Below are 5,499 nucleotides of genomic sequence, written 5' to 3'. Positions count from 1 at the left end.
GTATATTTTTCAATTAATCCAGACATTGACCACTTTCAATTTTTCTTCTTTGGGAATAAAGTTTGATTCTTCAATCCCATGCATTGCAGGATCTTGTTTCTGAGATAGCATACCCCTTCGTGTGTGGTAATCATTCTTGTTAATTACATCAAAGGATAATGTGGAGTTAAGAAACGCATGCGTTATGATATAAGTAAACAATATAATTGATTGTTAAACGAGTTAGCAATTTGATTTATTTTTATATTTATATTTTTTGTAATAGGGTTTTGCATTAAGACAAGGATTAAGTTACTTTTTCTATGTGTTATTAGGGTTTATGATTGGTTTTTTGTTTGTATCAAGATTAGATATTTATAAATACATCTCTTATAATTCTATTCGAATAAAATCTTAGCAAGATGTAGTCATTTCACTACATTTGAAATTATTATTTTCTTCTTTTTTTTCATCATTTGAAATTTTGAAACCCAACATGGTGTCACATGTAAGATTTCTGGCACTGCGGCACTGCGGCACTGTAGGGTTTCTAATTAAGTAAAACAGTACAACAATAATGCAATAGAAAACGAAATTACAGGATCTTCAACGTATAGTGGATAAATACACACACACACAAAAAAAAGTTAGATATATAGATTAGGAAAGTGTTAATCCCACACTCATTTTTACTGCTCATACATTCTTGTTAATTTTATTAACATTGATTTTTTTCAATTCATTCTATACGACAATTAAAAATTGAAACGGATATATGAGAAGTAAAAATAAGTGTGTGGTAACACTACCCTATAAATTGTTAGGTCAAAGACCGAAGGGTGTAAACTGCACTAAGTACCTAACAATATTTGTTAATTATTAGTTTTCTAGGGAATTGTTATTAGCACTCCAAAAATCTCATTTAGCACTTCAAACTTTCTATAACTAGAAAGAAAAATACACTTCTTTTTGAAGTACTAATAACAATTCCCATTTTCTATTTTTCAATGATTACTTCATGCTTTGGCATGTTGGATTCCTGATCCAATACAGGATTAAAGCTGTCTATATAAAATAAAATCAAGTAGTGGGAGAGGATGAGACAAGCTAATCAAATTAAAGAATAAAATTATTTATAATAAGAATTATGCAAAAGCATTACAGTGACGTTATAACCGCTATTCCTGGTTTCATTTTTCTTCGTGTCTGCAATAATCTGCATGGCTAGCACGTTCAAACACCATCGTTAATTAGGGTTTAGTCAGCTGAGTTAAATTGTGATGTATTCTAACCAGTCCACCTCTTGACACCAAAAAAAAATAAAAAAAATAAAAAAAATAAAGAAAAACACCAGTCCACCTCTGAATTAATAATTGGAAATCGGATTTTATAGTTAAAACTTAATTATTCTGTGTCATGTCGGATATGACGACTGGAACTCCACTTGACCTTCACAAGTATAAAGATATATCACACATGCATATTATGGCTAATGGATTATGTATAATATTACTCTAATTAAAATGGATATTGATTGTTATAATGATTCAACAACATTCAAGTGCTGAATTAATCAATAGTGAAAAAATAATGGGCCTATTTTTTATTTTTGAACAATATCTATACTAAGGAGGAGGGGTAGACTTAATTTCACAATGGCTAGCAATAATGTGGTTCAAATTTACCTTTGATAAGAATCGAACCTACCTCTCAATTACAAGTGAATATGAATACTATTAGACAGTAATACTGAGTAGCATAATGGGCCTATATATATAAAGGCAATATGATGGCTTTATAAGGGTGTATAATCAGTTTAGCATTTAAAATTTAGTTTTTGATTATTATAGTCAATTGCCTAGTTAAAATAGGCTATTAATTCTTTTTTATTTTTTATTTTTTATAAACATGCGATATTTGTATTAGTCTTCTTTTTTTCTTTTGAGTAAAATATTGTATGTCTTATTTAAGAAGATATATAATAGTATTCATTGGTACTAATTTTACAAGATTGACTAATTGCTTGGTTCATTACTATAATTACAATTTGAACACGAAGCCTTATGATCTGTCATGTGCAATCTTGGAAAAGCCATTATAACCTTTCAATGGCAGTTTCAAAAAAGCGAACCCCTATTTAAAACATTGGATTTGTGCAAATATATATAGTCTTATGTACTAATTTTCACATAATTTTATTTGTATCTATGAGATAGAGTATGAAATTTTGTTTACTCATTTTAATTGAATATCTGTTTCCCTCTTTTCCTTCTAGGATTAGAATGTGCCCATTCAATATTAAACTAACTGGCAAAACGTGAAGAAGATGATGATCACTTGAACCACTATGCAAGCATAAGCTTTTCAAAAGAATAATAGTGCACCTTCGATACTAACTATTTATTTATTTAAAATATTGACAATAGGAGGGTGAATTTTATTTATTAAAAAAAAAGTTATAAGAGAGGAACATGAGCTGGACCCGTCTTAAATAAGCAAGAAAAGAAGAAAAGGCTGCTAAAATGAATCTTAACAAAATGCGATGTCTGTGCTTTTGACCAACAAAAATGAAGAGTTTCGCTCCTTTTCATTCAAAACTCAAAAGTTCTTACACTTATTGGATATAAGAATTTTCCAATGGCCTGACTTGTATCGATCCGACATTAGGTATCAAAAATCCCTTAAATCCCTCCATGCAAATTCCTAGGCTCCGGCAGATACGAGTTTTGTACACATTACATATATGCTTCTCAATTATATTCCACGTTTCTTGCAATATCTAGGCCATCATTTCCAATAATAATGTTTGTTCATTTCGACTCGACAAGCCATATATATAGAGATCACAGACAGAATCTTCCGCCTTTTTACGAATAAATATATCCAAATGCATGGTACGTACTACCACTCTTATGTGATATGAAATGATGACATCTCCAATATTTTCAGGACCCCCTCAAAACCGTCTCTGTTTATTGAACGCGTTTTGCAGTTTGCACACCTGTATTATGAAGATTTTCTGTACGAGAACTTAACATCAACCTCCGTGATATACATCTAGCCTTTTAAACTTTGGTCCTCTAACTTCGAAGCCAAATTGCAGAAGCAAAGACCCACCCACATTTTGATGGTTTTAACACATTTTTGTCATTTTATACATAATTTTCTCTATTTTATCTTTCTTCTTCTTATTTATTATTTAAGTGGTAGGTCTTATTTACTTTATTCTTTCTATTTTTCTTCTTTTCTATTGTTTGAAGCCATTATAATATTGTATGATTAAGTACACAATCGGTGTATCTAATTTTCGGGGGTTTTGAGGATTTTATGAAGAAGTTCAGATTTCACTATAAAATTAATTTGTAATATAAAGAGTAGTCAAACTTCTTATGAACACTTACAAGATCCTATTACTGATGTGGAACTCTTTTATTTTCATATTCCCAAAGGAGGGCACATGCTCTTTGGAACTTGAGCACCAACAACCGCAAAACAAATTATCTATTAATATTTTTATGATTCCCTAATTACTTGTCTTGACCTGTAGGATTATTTTCTGAAGCCTATCTTTGATAGCCAGGAAATGAAGAGAAAATGCATAATTGTTATGGATATTCTTTTTTGCATCGTTATTTCTCTCTCAATTATTGTTTTTCATGTGTAATTTTTAGTGCTTCATCATTTTTTTCCTAAAAATAATAAATATAAAAAATTAACACACTCTGTATAATATAGATGATTTTTTACATATATAATATCATTTAATTCGCTTCTAGTGTGTCATTTTTATAATTCTAACAACATTGTTGTTCCCCAAACAAGAAACTTATTCCAACCACCAAGGGTAGCCTAATGGTTAGGGATGAATTTCACATTTATATTCTACATTGCACATCTTGGGTTCAATTTTTGGAGTTAGTGAATCCCACGATGTTGCTAGAGGGAGACTGAAATGTCTTTGTGAGTCTTAAGTAGACTGCCTTGATGAAACTACTAGTTGGTCCTCTTTTTAATAAAAAGAAACAAGAAACTTAGTCTGTAGCCAAGCATATTAATGTATTAGCTTATGATAAAAAAGATAAGGTACGTTTTTATTTTTAATGGTTAGTCCTTGGCCTTTTATAGTAGTTCATGTGAGTTTGAATAAGAATCAGACACTTTGAGTTCACTTGTAATTTTGTATATACCATTTTTGCTGTAAATATTGTTCATTATGTGATTGCTCACTTCTAGGTCAATATGTAATATCTTAATAGTTTAACACCTTTATATGAAAAAACCATCACTACAAAAATAAAAAATAAATAAAAAAAAAACCTTTCGAATGAAAGGATTTCGTCGGGTCAACTAAGGTTTCGTCATCCATGGTCCAACAAATGATGTTTGCCCAATAATACTATCGACAAAAGAGTTGCCGAGAAAAGTGCGTTAACCAATTTGACCCGACGAACATATCTTATCTGACGACAATGAATTGAGAAAATACCATTTTTGCTTACTTATAACCAATATGATAAATAAAGAGCATATTATGCAATAGTCCAAACTATTGAAGGCTTACCCTTTAATTGAGCTAAAAACTGCTCTTCAAGACTAAACTTCCATACCAAAAATTCCAAAAAAAAATCCAACTTCTTTGTTACCCTACTTAATCTTTTGGTAAAGTTAGACCACATTTTACTAGGGGTGGGCACTTGGAACCGAAAACCGAAACCGAAACACGAATCGAATCAAACCGCACCAAACGGTTTGGTTTTGCGGTTTTGAAACGGTTTCGGTTTCAAAACCGAACCGCGGCACCCAAAACGGTTTGGTTTCGGTTTTGGGTTTTCAAAACCGCACCGAAACCGAAACCGAACCGCGACACCCAAAATGGTTTGCTCTTCCTCCGTTGGAAACCCAGCTCCCAGGTGTTAACCTCCCTCCTCCAGTACCTGATTATGTTGAACCAAGCAAAACTTAGATTACAACTCTTTCTAATGGTGTCAAAATAGCTTCAGAAACTTCAAGGGTATGTTATACAGTGTAGCTAAACTTTTCTTTTCTTGTACAGCCTTCTCATTTTACCGCTCAGTCTTGTTGATTAATTTTGGTTCTTTTTGTGTTGAGTATTCAGAGTCCTGCAGCGTCCATTGGAATATATGTGGATTCTGGTTCCATATATGAGACACCAGTATCCAGTGGTGCCTCACACTTGCTACTAATGCCATATATGAACTTTAGTTTGAACTTTAGCTGTTTTGGTGCAGATTTTTATGCAGTTTTGCTGCATTTTTTTTCCAGTTTTGACTCTTTTTTGCTGCAGTTTTGCTGCAATTTTACTACATATTCATTAATTAATATATGAGGAAAATAAGACCGTCTTATGCATAAATAGGTGTATATTTTAAATTGTACATTTTTTTTCTCAAAAACCAAACCGAAACCGTTTGAAACCGCACCGCACCGAACCAAACGGTTTGGTTTCATTTCGGTTTTGGCTTCAAAACCGCACCGCAAAATGTTTTGGTTTCGGTTGTG

At 31.9% G+C, this 5,499-nt stretch overlaps 1 long non-coding RNA gene across 1 annotated transcript; it reads left to right on the top strand.

Annotated features, from left to right (window-relative positions):
- The first annotated feature begins 4,660 nt into the window (after positions 1-4,660).
- Positions 4,661-5,261, top strand: LOC126633490 (uncharacterized). Its single transcript, XR_007627077.1, has 2 exons — positions 4,661-4,990; positions 5,096-5,261. It is a non-coding gene; the product is annotated as an uncharacterized LOC126633490 (long non-coding RNA).
- The last annotated feature ends 238 nt before the right edge of the window (positions 5,262-5,499 follow it).

Source organism: Malus sylvestris, chromosome 8 (assembly GCF_916048215.2).
Source record: "Malus sylvestris chromosome 8, drMalSylv7.2, whole genome shotgun sequence".
Classification (NCBI taxonomy): Eukaryota; Viridiplantae; Streptophyta; class Magnoliopsida; order Rosales; family Rosaceae; genus Malus; species Malus sylvestris.
The sequence above is the reverse complement of the archived record's forward strand: the minus strand, read 5'-3'. Positions and strand labels throughout refer to the sequence as shown.